The sequence below is a fragment of the Carassius auratus genome, unplaced genomic scaffold (assembly GCF_003368295.1).
Source record: "Carassius auratus strain Wakin unplaced genomic scaffold, ASM336829v1 scaf_tig00047392, whole genome shotgun sequence".
Lineage (NCBI taxonomy): Eukaryota > Metazoa > Chordata > Actinopteri > Cypriniformes > Cyprinidae > Carassius > Carassius auratus.
Genome location: NW_020527027.1, coordinates 1 through 15,406, shown reverse-complemented (window position 1 = coordinate 15,406; position 15,406 = coordinate 1). Strand labels below are relative to the sequence as shown.

The following is a 15,406-nucleotide window of genomic DNA, read 5'->3' as shown; positions in this document are numbered from 1 at the left end:
GTATAATAATGCAAAATGACAGTTAAAGAAAGTACATCACTGAATTCAGTGATGTCATCTCAGTTCAGTTTAAATAGTATCTGTGCAATTCTTTGCAATCAAGTCAACGATATCATTGTAAAGGAAGTGACCCAAACTAAGCAAGCCAGAGGCGACAGCTGCAAGGAACCAAAACTCCATCGTGACGGAATGGAGAAAAAACCTTGGGAGAAACCAGGCTCAGTTGGGGTGTCAGTTCTCCTCTAACCAGATGCAACCATAAGTTCAATTCCAGGCTGCAAACAGTCAGATTGTGCAGAAAATCCCTCTGTTTCCTGTGATCTTGTTCCGGTGGTCGTCTGAGGCAAGGTCTTTACAGGGAATCTGTATCTGGGGCTCTAGTTGTCCTGGTCTCCGCTGTCTTTCAGGGCTATAGAGGTCCTTTCTAGGTGCTGATCCATCATCTGGTCTGGATACGTACTGGATCCGGGTGGCTGAAGTGACCCTTTGACTTGGATACAGACTGGATATGGTGGCTACGGTGACCTCGGAATAAGAGAGAAGCAGACTAATATTAGCATAGATGCCATTCTCCTAATGATGTAGCAAGTACATTAGGTTTTATGGGAAGCGTTCCTGGTTCCGGTTTACCTAATTAATGCAGCCTAAAACTCCTTTAACGGATTGGGATATTAGAAGCATATTAGTGTGTTATGTGTAAACCAGGTTAAAGAGATGGCTCTTTAATCTAGATTTAAACTGCAAGAGTGTGTCTGCCTCCCGGACAATGTTAGGTAGGTTATTCCAGAGTTTAGGCCCCAAATAAGAAAAGGTTCTGCCGCCCGCTGTTGATGTTGATATTCTAGGTATTATCATAATATAATTATGTATAATTTTGAGAACGCAGTGGACGAGGAGGATTATATTGTAACAAGAGCTCATTAAAATACTGAGGTGCTAAACCATTCAGGTCTTTATAAGTAATAAGCAAGATTTTAAAATCTATATGATGTTTAATAGGGACCAGTGCATACAGTGCAATATGGTCATACTTCCTGGTTCTAGTAAGAACTCTGGCTGCTGCATTTTGGGCTACCTGGAGTTTGTTTACCAACCATGCAGAACAACCACCCAATAAAGCATTACAATAATCTAACCTTGAGGTCGTTAATGCATGGATTAACATTTCTGCATTTGACATTGAGAGCATAGGCCATAATTTAGATATATTTTTGAGATGGAAAAATTCAGTTTTACAAATGCTAGAAACGTGGCTTTCTAAGGAAAGATTGCTATCAAATAGCACACCTAGGTTCTTAACCGATGACGAGGAATTGACAGAGCAGCCATCAAGTCTTAGACAGTGTTCCAGTTTATTACATGCAGAGTTTTTATGTCCTATAATTAACACCTCTGCTTATTTTTTCAGAATGTAGTAGTAAGAAATTACTCCTTATCCAGGTTTTTATATTGACTATGCATTCTGTTAATTTTTCAAATTGGTATGTTTCTCTGGGCCTCAAAAAAAATAAACAGTTTCATCAGCATAACAGTCAAAGCCAACACGTGCTTCCTGATGATATCTCCCAAGGGTAACATGTAAAACCTGAAAAGTAATGGCGCTAGTACTGAGCCTTCAGGTACTCCATACTGCACTTGTGATCGATATGTTACCTCTTCATTCACTGCAACGATTTTTGATGGTCAGTTAAGAACCCCTGTTCTAGTCTATTCAAGAGAATTTGTGTTTCAATAGTATCAAAACGCAGCACTAAGATCCAATAGCACTAATAGAAAGATAAGAGCAGGTCATTTGTAACTCTAAGGAGAGCAGTCTCAGTACTTTGATACGGTCTAAATCCTGACTGGAAATCCTCACAGATACCATTTTCTCTAAGAAAGCATATAATTGTGAGGATACTACCTTTTCTAGTATCTTGGACAGAAAAGGAAGATTCAAGATCAGTCTGTAATTAGCTAGTTCTTGAGACCGAACGTTTTTTTGTCTGTCATTCTTCAATCATTACCAGTATAAATATTTTGGTTTACAAACAATCCTTTCATCAGTTGGTCATGTTAGCACTCACCATTATAGCTTTAATTGTTCACAGTTTAGCAAGCTAACCTTTAGCTGTAGGCACAATTCGCTTGCATAAGCGTTTTTGTATTTTATGTCATTATTATAAGAACAGATTGAAGCACTATATTGTTTTATGTGCTTTGTCAATGGTAGCAATTGCTAACTGGCTCAAGGACTCTTTTCTTTTGCCAATCACAACAGGCTTGGCCAGCTGATCAGTCAAAGCAGAGTAGGCTCCTCTGAGACAAGTCTTTACAGGGGATCTGTATCTTGGGCTCTAGTTGCAGCGGAGACCAGGACAACTAGAGCCCCAGATACAGATCCCCTGTAAAGACCTTGTCTCAAAGGAGCACCAGGACAAGACCACAGGCAACAGATGATTCTTCTGCACAATCTGACTTTGCTGCAGCCTGGAATTAAACTACTGGTTTCGTCTGGTCAGAGGAGAACTGGCCCCCCAACTGAGCCTGGTTTCTCCTAAGGTTTTTTTCTCCATTCTGTCACCGATGGAGTTTCAGTTCCTTGCAGCTGTCGCCTCTGGCTTGCTTAGTTTGGGGACACTTCATCTACAGCGATACCGCTGACTTGATTGCCAATAAATGCACAGGACACTATTTAACTGAACAGAGATGACATCACTGAATTCAATGAAACTGCCTTTAACTATCATTTTGCATTATTGACATTTTTTTTCCTAATGAATGTTGTTCAGTGCTTTGACGCAATGTATTTTGTTTAAAGCTCTATATAAATAAAGGTGATTGATTGATTGATTGATATTGGAGGACCAGAACAAAATTATGATGTAAATTGTGTTGGTAAATTCTACTGTAATTACTGTAGGACTAGGTGAATTTTTTATCATGCATTTTTTATATTTCGCACATTTCCCTTTGATTGCCCAGGATGCTGCATAGTTGTCTTTTATTTTTTATTTTTTTATATTTTATTATATGTGTTGATTATCTCAAAATGTGGTCTTAACCATAACATTTGCATGCAGATAAAAATCACATGTGCCTCATAATGAGGAAGTGGTTATGTGTGATTACAAGTTCAATCAAGAACATCAATGAATAAACTTGCATCAAGCCTTGCATCAGATACTCAGTCAAAAATATCCTATTGGTAGATTTAGATAAATACTGAATGTAGTTACAGACAGAAAATAAAAGCCATTTCTTTTAGACCATTTTTGCAAGGTTTTACTTTCTGATAGATTGGACACAATTATATAAAATTATTTCATTAATGTAACATTACTGTATAATACAACAAGATAATTATCACACACACGTGTGTGTGTGTATATATATATATAATATATATATATATATATATATATATATATATATATATATGATCTAAGCTTAGAGCTGCTGAAAGGGTGTGGCGCAAGACTAAAAATTACTACTGACCTTAATGTGTATCAGTCACTCCTATCTTCTTTCTCTGCTAATGTCTCCACTGCTAAAATGACATACTACCATAACAAAATTAACAATTCGTCTAACTCTTGCATGCTTTTTAAAACATTTTCCTCACTTCTTTGTCCTCCTCCTCCCCCCTCCTGCTTCATCTCTAATAGCTGATGACTTTGCAACATTTTTCATTAATAAAATTAAACACGTTAGTGCACAATTTTCCACACCACAATCAGTCAAGCTCATATCACCAGCAAACTTACACTCAACTTATAGCAAACTTACACTCATTTACATCCTTCTCTTCACTCTCTGAGGCAGAAGTCTCAAAACTCATCCTTTCTATCACCCTACTACTTGCCCGCTTGATCCTATTCCATCTAATCTCCTTCAAGCCATTTTCCCTGCAGTTGTACCTGCACTCACTCACATCCCTCCACACTGGTGTTTTTCCCTCATCATTTAGACAGGCACGTATAACTCCACTGCTTAAGAAACCCAACCTCAACTCATCTCTTTTAGAGAACTATAGACCAGTTTCCCTTCTTCCTTTCATTGCAAAACACTTGAACGATCTGTGTTCAACCAAGTCTCTACATTTCTCACACACCAACAACCTCCTTGACAGCAACCAATCTGGCTTCAGAAGTGGACATTCAACTGAGACAGCCTTGCTCTCAGTTGTTTGAAGCTCTAAGACTGCAAGAGCAGAATCCAAATCTTCAGTACTTATGCTGCTTGATCTGTCCACTGCTTTTGACACGGTTAACCACCCGACCCTCCTATCAACCCTACTGGCAAAAGGCATCTAAGGAACCACACTTCAATGGTTTGAGTCTTACCTATCAGATAGGTCCTTCAAAGTATCTTGGAGAGGTGAATTGTCCAAGCCACAACATCTAACTACTGGAGTGCCTTAGGGCTCAGTTCTTGGACCACTTCTCTTCTCTGTCTACATGGCATCATTAGGTTCTGTCATTCAGAAACATGGCTTTTCATACCACTGCTATGCTGATGACACTCAACTCTACCTCTCATTCCATCCTGATGATCTGACGGTAGCTATTCATCTCAGCTTGTCTAACAGACATTTCTTCCTGGATGATGGACCATCACCTTCAACTCAACCTTGCCAAGACAGAACTGCTTGAGATTCCAGCAAATCCATTGTTTCATCACAATTTCAAGTTAGACACATCAACCATAACTCCTTCAAAAACAGCTAGAATCCTTAGAGTTATGAGTGATGATCAGCTGTCAGATCCTGTAGATTTGCTTTATTCAACATCAAGAAGATCAAGCCCTTTCTTTCGGAACATGCTGCACAACCCCTTGTTCAAGCTCTTGTTCTGTCCAGGCTGGACTATTGCAATGCCCTCTTGGCAGGTCTTCTGGCCAATTCTATCAAACCTTTACAATTAATTCAGAACACGGCAGCAAGATAAATTTTGAATGAGCCAAAAAGAATACACGTCACACCTCTGTTTATCAATTTGCACTGGCTTTGAATAGCTGCTCACATACAATTCAAGGCATTGATGTTTGCCTACCAAAACTACCACTGGCTCTGCACCCATTTACCTAAATTTGTTACTTCAGACTTATGTGCCCTCTAGAAGCTTGCGTTTCTGCAAGTGAACGTCGCTTGATTGTGCCATCCCAAAGAAGCACAAAGTCACTTTTACGGACTTTTAAACTAAATGTTCCCTCCTGGTGGAATGACCTCCCAAACTCAATCTGGGCAGCTGAGTCCTTAACCATCTTCAAGAATCGGCTTAAAACACATCTCTTCCATGATCTTTATTTGACCCTCTAACTTTAACACTCACTATTCTAATTCTATTCTTTAAAAAAAATCTTAACTACATTTCTAATCTTTTTGTATTCTATTTTCTTTTCATTTATTATGCAATTGCATGTGTGTGTGTGTGTGTGTGTAAAGATCTCTAAACACTAGCTTGCTCTATCTTTTTTTATTCTATCTGTTTTCTTTTTATTTATTATATTATTTAAAATCCCATGCTACTTGTACTGTGTTAACCTAACTGAGACTTGTTATAGCACTTATATATCATTGCTCTTTTTGTTGTTTTTGATTGCTTCCACTGTCCTCATCTGTAAGTCGCTTTGGATAAAAGCATCTGCTAAATGAATAAATATATATATATATATATATATATATATATATATATATATATATATATATATATATATACACGTATATATGTTTTGGTGCTACTTGAAATAACACTGTCATGTCAGCAGTCTTCATGTACTGTTTTCGTCAGAGCCAAAGAACACAGGAAATCCGCCTGCAGAGCATTTCTCTTCAGAAACCTGTGGTTTTCTGCTGTTTAAAGGTACAGATAAAGGTTAGGGTTACTTCCCTGAAGCTTCAGTTATATTCACAGTTTTACAATAAGCTATTTCCAAAAACTTCCTGATGCTTTACAGATTAGGATGACAAACAATGTGTGTGTGTGTGTTAGTATGTTTTTATTTTTCTTCATCATTCAGGTATTTGACAAAAATTACCCCTAGTGTTCATAATAATACCATAAGAGTACACACATTACTACTGTAAGGAGCTAATATGCACCCTTTAGGGGTAAATAAGGTACAAAAGTTTCCCTTTGAGGATACTGCCCTAGTGACCCCTAAAGGTACAATCATTGTTGACAGTGTATATGAAAAATAGTGGTGCAAATACCAACCCATAAAAGTAATAAAATGTCTCTAAAAATCAAATCTAAAATTCCATTGTCCAAAAATTATGCCATATGTGCAATATCATTACAAATATTGTTATGCAATATGTCACTTAATTTGGATATTTTCTGCATGTACATGTGTAAAATGTTATAATTCAGTATTTTGTGAGGCTACAGAGAAAGTGTTGGTACTAGATTTTTTTTTCTATGATTTAAAACTAAAGTAAGCATTCGCATGCAGTGCCTAATGTATCAGGGAGGGCTCCTGTGGTACGCAATAGCATTATAATATACAAACCCGATTTCAAAAAAGTTGGGATACTGTACAAATTGTGAATGAAAACAGAATGCAATGATGTGGATTTTTTTCTTTTTCTTTTTCTTTTTTTTTTAAAAGAATACAACATAGATTACATATCAAATGTTTAAACTGACAAAATGTATAATTTTAAGGGAAAAATAAGTAGATTTTAAATTTCATGGCATCAACACGTGTGGCATCCCCTCTTCTTTTTATAACAGTCTGCATACATATGGGGACTGAAGACACAAGTGGCTCAAGTTTAGGAATAGGAATGTTGTCCCATTCTTGTCTAATACAGGCTTAGGTCTTCTTTGTCATATCTTCCTCTTTATGATGCGCCAAATGTTTTCTATGGGTGAAAGATCTGGACTGCAGGCTGGCCATTTCAGTACCTGGATCCTTCTTCTACGCATCCATGATGTTGTAATTGATGCAGTATGTGGTCTGGCATTGTCATGTTGGAAAATGCAAGGTCTTCCATGAAAGAAATGACATCTAGATGGGAGCATATGTTAATAACAACTTGGGTTTTCTTTTCCTCTTTAGTCCGGATGACATTGCCATACCAGTTTTCCAGAAAGAACTTCAAATTTTGATTCGTCTGACCATAGAACAGTTTTCCACTTAACCACAGTCCATTTTAAATGAGCTTTGGCTCAAAGAAAACATCTGGGCTTCTGGGATCATGTTTAGATATGGTTTCTTTTTTGACCTATAGAGTTTTAGCCGGCAATGGCGAATGGCATGGTGGATTGTGTTCACCGACAATGTTTTCTGGAAATATTCCAGAGCCCATGTTGTGATTTCCATTACAGTGTCATCTAAGGGCCTGAAGATCGGGGCATTTAGTATGGTTTTCGGCCTTGAACCTTGCTCACAGAGATGTTCCAGATTTTCTGAATCTTTGGATGATATTATGCACTGTAGATGATGATAACTTCAAACTCTCTGCAATTTTTCTCTGGGAAACTCCTTTCTGATATTGCTCCACTATTTCGCCGCAGCATTGGGGGAATTGGTGATCCTCTGCCCATCTTGACTTCTGAGACACTGCCACCCTGAGAGGCTCTTTTTATACCCAATCATGTTGCCAATTGACCTAATAACTTGCAAATTGGTCCTCCAGATGTTCCTTATATGTACATTTAACTTTTCAGGCCTCTTATGTTATGAATAAAGATTAGACCCAAAAGCGAAATGCAATAATTGTCTCTTTAATAGTGAGAGATAACAGTCCAAACGAAAATGCTTCTTCAAACTGATAACAGAGGAGCATGCAGGCTGGACAGAGTATAGAGCAAACATTAGAGTAGAATAGATAGCGATAGACCTGAGCCAGGTTGGATGACTTACGAGACTTGAATGGTTCGGGGACAGGACTCGGACCAGACAGGAACGGATAGTCAGGAAACTGCCAACTGCAAGCATACCGAAATAAATAATCTGGCAACGAAACAGGAAAAGGAGAGGCTAGAAGTAGCAAGCATAATAAGGAGAAAGAGAGAGCAGGTGCGAGAGGGTAACTGCAACAACAGCTAGCAATTGGAGACAGCTTGGGGTGAGTGAATGAGCGTGTGCATGGAATGTTGGTCTGTGAGAGTAAGAGAATAACCAGAAGGGTGAAAAAAGGAGGATACCAGACTCATGACCGACTCATAACACTTATTGCTACCTTTCCCAGCTTTTTTGGAATGTGTAGGTCTCATGAAATCCAAAATGAGCCAATATTTGGCATGACATTTCAAAATGTCTCACTTTCAACATTTGATATGCTATCTATACTAAGTTGTGTATAAAATATAAGTTTATGAGATTTGTAAATTATTCCATTCCTTTTTTACACACTATTTGTACAGTGTCCAAACTTTTTTGGAATCGGGTTTGTACAATAGTTTTATTTATTTGTTTATTTACATATTGATAAACATCTTGATATAAATATCAGTGCATTCAAAATAAGTAGTTTAGGCATAAAATTTAATAGACATTAAGAATATACAATATTCACAGACATCAGTCCAGTAAAGAATACATTCAAAGTAAAGTTCATCCATATATCAATACTGCACTTACACACACTCTTTTAGTCCATGTGATTGGACAATGTTTTTGTTTGGTTTTGCCTTTGAAGTGTCTGTTGGTTAAGGATGTTTATTTCTATTCCTGTGGTTAATAACAATTATATGGAACCAGTGATGTTTTTTTTAAGCAGGTCATGTGATGAGGCCTCAGAGATATTAAGAAACAGATATATTATCAATATTAGACCACTTAAAGCTGCAGTAGGTAACTTTTGTGAAAATATATTTTTTACATATTTGTTAAACCTGTCATTATGTCCTGACAGTAGAATATGAGACAGATAATTTGTGAAAAAAATCAAGCTCCTCTGGCTCCTCCCAGTGGTCCTATTGCCATTTGCAGAAAGTCATCCGCTCCCGGTAAGAAACAACCAATCAGAGCTGCGGTCCGAACACTTTGTGTTCAAAATGTAGAAAAATGTATATAATAAGCGAGTACACCATGAATCCATTTTCCAAACCGTGTTTTTAGCTTTTCCTGAATCACTAGGTTGCACCTATAATAAGTGTTTATATTCAGACTATTTTAGATTGCTTCGGGGGGTACCGCGGCGGAGTAACCCAGTACCTTTGTGATTCTTCATAGACATAAACAGAGAGAAGTAGTTCCGGCTACGATGTTCTTCCGCAAGACGCAAGCAGTTCTGTTTATTAACCGCTAGAGCGTCAAAAGTTACCTACCGCAGCTTTAATACTTCATTAAATTTAATGCATCGGTTAATTTTTACACCTGTGTTAAAGACACTAATTTAATAATAAACACTAGACTGCAGAAGCATCTCTTGCCCCACCAACCTTAAGCAGGATTTTTTAAATATATATATATATATCTTTGTATGATTTAATATATACATATATGACGGTTCTTTTTTAACAATGACATTTGGTTTCACTAATTGAGGTAGTATAATTGAATATGATATAACCACAAAATATGCATTACTGTATATGTTTCAATGTATGAACATTTTAAATGATAAACCACAATATTTACAAAAATTAAGAATAATAAAAAATGCTGCGTGTCCCGTCTAAACTTGTGTACTTTTGGTAGATGTAAAAATAATTGCTGTGTTGGAAGTTTCATTCTCTGAAATTTTGTATTGTGTAGATGTCAATTGGTAGGTCTTCACACACACAAGATATCTTGAAAACATACTTGCTAGGCATTTCCTAAACTTTTCTCCAACAAAAGCATAAATGACCGGATTTACACAGCAGTGAGTTAGTGCGATTGTCTCTGTCAAGTCCATGGCCATGTTGATATGAAGATAAACCTTACAGCTAGTAAGAATGCCAAACTCCTGCAAGGTTTTCAGAAAACACCACCACATTGTAGGGCACCCAGAAGACCACAAACACGATGACAATGCCTTAGATGAGCTTTATGGCCCGTTCCTTTTTTGAGTTTTTTGTGTTTTTCACAACCATTAGGACCCTGAAGTAGCAGTAGGTTAAAAGTGGGCAAAGAGATGAACCAGTCCTACTGTATTTTCACCAAAGTTACGGAAGAGCTTCCACCTTTGGGCTGACCCAGCAGGATAAACTCTCTGACAGCTGGTGATACTGTCCTCTGTGACCATTGATGCAAAGATGGCCTCTGGAAGGGCAGCACAGATTGAAACAATCCAAATAATGAGACTAACTATAATTCCGTAACGCAGCATCTTCCGCTCCCAGCACTGCAACAGCATGTACGATGACCAAGTACCGATCCACGCTCATCAGGGTAACAAACAAGATTCCGCTGTAAAATCCCACTTGGTATGTACCTGCCATTGCTTTACACATTTCATTGGCTTTAAGTAGTGGCCCTGAACATAGAGACCCCAGCAGGGCAAGTGAGAGGACCATTAGTAGGTCTGACAGAGCCAGATTCAGCAGCAGAGATTTGTCATATTTTCACATGCATGATTTTCAAGAGGACCATAAGACAGTGATGTTGCCAATAAGGCCAAGTCCAAAAACCATGTAGAAAATGGCAGCCTTGAGATCTGGATTCAGCTGTGAACCATTAGTCGAGCAGGCGTCTGCTTCGTAGTAATCAAATGTTGTTGTATTCATGCTGTAAAAAACAGCAAATGTTATATAAAAAGATAAAAGTAGTTTGAAAACATACTATTTATACTAAGTGTAGTTGTACTTGAACCCAATGAATAAAACTAGTAACATACTCTTATGTCTGTCTCTTATGGATTGTTATTACTCGTTTAACGCTATCATATAGTGATTTTTTTTCAAGCCACATTGATTTGCAAAAAATGCTGTGAAAGTAGATGTCAGGAGGTCGCAATGTGTTCTTTAGCAAATCTCAAACATGTTTTTTTTTTTTTTTTTTGAATACTGGAAATTAAGAGTTTGAAAGAACATGCCAATTTACTTAAATACATACCAACATATATTAACCATAATAATTTGTAGAGGGTAACTATATTTAATTGCTTAATGGCTGTACAACAGACAAAGTTTCATAATAATGTTAAAGTATTATAATCGTAGGCCTGATTAGTAATAATATAATAATAAAAAAGCTTTTAAAAATTTGAATACAGAATTTGACAGTGGAAATTATTTCAACTTCAAAACTACCACATGCAGGCCACATTGTTTTCAAATTATGATTATGTACAAACAGAAGGACTTCGCAACACACTGATTAACCACAGGTTTTTCAAGCATTCCACCGCAATCCCACTATCATACATCAGTATCTGTTGATCACGTACTATTTTCATGAATTACAGACTTGGGCAATATAATCAAGATGTTCTACAATACTCAATAATCAAAATAATGATAATAATAATAATATAAAAAAATTAAGCATTGAATTTAATATGTGGGCTGTTCTTAAAGAACAAGGTTTATGCTCATGAGTCAATCTCTAGCAATTACCAAAATGTGTTAATGATGGATCAAAACACAACATCATGAAAATTCAATAAATAAATATTCTGTTTACCTCTCTGTATATGTTTCATCCAATGATGACAAATTGCTGTTACTCTTCTTGTTGAGATGTTGTTTAAGAATTTATTAATGTGTTCATAGAAGTGAGTCTAGTAATTTCACCCTCTTTCCGCACATTTGCCTTCAGCAAATTTCCTGTTAAATGAAGCCTGTGCATGTGTGAGTGTGCATTTCTGCTAAATTCATCTTAGACGAGAAGGTGAGATTCGAACACATTCCTGTCACCACAATGAGGTAATGAGGTTTGGATGCACAAAAGAATTCCCAGGAGGATATAAAACAATAATTCATGTTGTGAGTCATTTGAGGCTGTGTCAGCTACTGAATGAACTACAATAAATCCCCCCACCACAGCAAAATGTTGAAAAGTTACAGTATATATATATATGATGTTCAAAACCCAATGCCACCCACATACCCATGAATGATAGGTCTGTAATGCTGAAAAAAAAACAAGTTTGTGCTCTTTTCTCCTTCAACAGTGAGTCAGTTTTAAAGGAATAAAAAAAATAAAAATAATGCTATTAATGACCTAACGCTTATTCTTGGAAAAATAATGGAACCAATGTATCCAAAGAGGCTTACTTGGCACCAGTAGACAGCCTTTTTTTCTCCCATAAATAAAAACCTTGCTAATAGGGTTGTTTTACATGCACAGTGCCAAGAGAGGTATAGTCTATAAGTAAGGCTAATAGTTGAACTTAATCATTAAAATAATAATAAAAACAATTGAATGGTGGTATCCAAAACATCCAATTTAATTCAAGTTATATTAGATACATTTTAAAACTTCAATGCACATGCATAATAAGCCTAGTATTAAGTAGATATTTGGAATACATCAATAACTGATTTCATATTCTAACACAGATAACATTGCCATCATACTGACTGTGTTAATAATTTATGTGAAAAAAGTGAAAAAATATGAAATTAACAAGATGTGGACATAGGGAGGTTTCCACCTGACAGCGGGGGATATGCTTGCTGTTTCAATAGCAGAGTCCACGGCAATAAAAAGGTGATTGTCCTCTGATGAGTTGAAGAGCTTGTGTATCAAGGAACTTATAAAAGCTTCCTCACATTTTCGTCTTCTCACTTACCATTAAACCTCCAGAAAAACAAAAAGTCATTTTTAAAGTTGACCATAAAAACAACCAGGACTTAAGCAAGGCCATGCTCCAGCTTTTGCATGATACACTTCCTCCTTCTACCATGTTAATGATTTATACCCATTACATGCTGCCCTCTAGTACCCCTAGTGGTGAGGAAGAGAACTTACCTATAACAGGCTTGTGACTGTTACATATTACCCCCTCATTTGAAGATTTGGACATTTCCAAAAAAAGGCTTTAAGTTCTGAACATGACAAGTATCAAAAATGTCAGTGTTATCCGGGAAAGAAATAATGTAATTACCGGACCCCAAACACCTTACACACTTTGCAGGACCTTTCCATTTTGGCAACAGTTTAGTCATGAAACCGTCATCAGCATTTGACAGAAGATGAGTATGAACATAGACGAGATCACCTTCTTTGAAAACAGCCTCTTTTCTTCCCAGGTTAAGGTAGTGCCTCTGCTTAGCCTGAGCTTGTTGCACATTCTCTTTACACAGCTGGACGAAGCTCCCTGTTGTTCCACTGTATCAAAGTGGGGGTTGCTAGGATTGGGTGGTTTGTTGTAGAGTCTTTCTAGTTGTCCTTTAGTTTAACATTCCAAAACAATTTCAGCTGGAGTAAATCCAGTACTCTCTTGCAAGCGGTGTTAGTGGCAAATCTGAACTCTAAGAGCCACTTATCCAGTTACGATGATTGTCTTTCACATATGAAGCAATCATGGTTTTAGGTTTCATGTTAATGCGTTCTGTTAAGTAGGTCTGAGGGTGATATGCTGTGGTCAATTTTTGTATGACACTCCATTGTTTGCACTGAGATTTGAGGTAAATTGTACCTAGTCAGATAGCCCCATCAAGTTTACACTCAACATGTGTCCAGGCTCTATGACAGGAGTAGACTGTAAGTAGCCAGACAACTTGGAGAGGGTTGGTTTATACTTTTGGCATGTTTGGTATTCCTTGCAGTTTTTCCATACATCCTTCCTCAAACTTGCCCAATAAGCAACTTTCATTAATCTCAATAGCATTTTAAGTCGACCCAAGTATCCATTTAATGGGTTGTCATGTGCATTTCTTAAAAACTCAGGTCGTAAACAAGCTGGTATAACTAGAAGTAACTTTGGTCCTCTTTGTCCATCTGGTGCACTGTGAAACAGGAATCCATCTTGAATAACATAATGAATTCTAGATGGATCTGAACTTGTCTGTGACTTAGCCTTCATGCACAACTCCTGTACTTCTGGATCATTCTGTTGTGCTGTAGCAAAAACAGTTTGTACCATGAAGGGTTTGTTGAAATTGGGAAGGATAAGAACAGGAGCTCTCGACAAGCCTAGTTTATTTTTTTCAAAGGACTGTTGACATGACTCCGTCCATGTCCACATAGGTTGTTTCTTCTTTAATGAATGAAGTAGTGCTGCTTTTTCAGACATATTTGGAATAAAACCATCCAGCCAATCCCAATAATCTTTGTAAGTCTTTGAGAGACCGGGGTACTGGGAAATCACAAATAACTTCAACTTGTCACGCTGTCAGTCTCTGTTTTCCTGGTTGTCCACTAGTGAGCTCACTTCTCCTAGGCACTTCACCATAGGCACTATAATTCCTCTAGTCTGGTCCTGTCTTCACAGTAATTGCACTCCAGTTAATCGCACAGGTGCAGAAAATCTATTGTCATTAGTCCCCTTATAAATACCTGTCTTTCCCTGTTGTTTGTATGGAGTCCTTACCCTTCGTGTACTAATGTTCTCATCTCCCGAGACTTCCTCTTACTATCTCGTCTTCCGAGTTCCCTGTCCGTTCCATCCGGTTCCCTCTTTTGTTTTGTTTGTCTACTTGGACTGTTTGTTTTGATTTACCTTTTTGTTTAATAAACATACCAGCAATTGGATCTTCCCCTCTCCTCGTGTTTTCCTAGTGGACGATCGTCACAGAAGGAATCCATCCAAACAGATCCAGCGGTATTTCTGCTACTATTTCCTCCTCCATCAAGCAGGAGAGAAATGGTTTTGAGGGCACTCGCCAAGTTGTGTTCCGTGGAACCAGGGGAGGTCTCTCCGGAGCAAGCAGTCGAGAGGAGGTCCGGCAGCGATCTCCACTGTGGGCTCCCATTGACCCGGGGTTCGGTTGGGAGCCGCCATTTCCCCATTATAACCAGATAGGGGAAAGGAGACGTAAATCGGCTGAGCCAGCGCCGCTGTGCAAGATGGCCGCCAGTCCTGTGCTGCTGCACAAAATGGCCACTAACCCAGCGCCGCTGTGCGGCATGGTCGCCAACCCTGCACCACGAGGCAAGATGGCCGCCAGCATAGCGCCAAAGCACAAAGTGGCCACCAGTCCAGCGCCACAGTGCAGGATGGCGGACAGCTCAGCGCCAACATTCAAGATGGCCGCCAGTCCAGCGCCACAGCACAAGATGGCTGCCAACCCAGCGTCAACGGGCAAGATGGACACCAGCACAGTGCCAAAGCACAAAGTGGCCACCAGTCCAGCAGCACCGTGCAGGATGGCCCCCAGCTCAGCGCCAAAGCACAAGATGGCCACCAGTCCAGTGCCACATCACAATATGGCTGCCAACCCAGCGCCAGGAGGCAAGGTGGATGCCAGCATAGCACCACAGCACAAGGTGGCCACCAGTCCAGCACACAGTGCAAGATGGCCGCCAGCTCAGCGCCTACACCCAAGATGGCAGCAGTGACATTTTTGGATTACTTCTCCAGGTTGTCAAAAATCCTAGAGAT

At 38.4% G+C, this 15,406-nt stretch overlaps 1 pseudogene; it reads right to left on the bottom strand.

The window, feature by feature from the left end:
* Nucleotides 1-9,568: 9,568 nt before the first annotated feature.
* LOC113088866 (C-C chemokine receptor type 4-like) lies at nt 9,569-10,369 on the bottom strand (annotated as a pseudogene).
* Nucleotides 10,370-15,406: the final 5,037 nt, after the last annotated feature.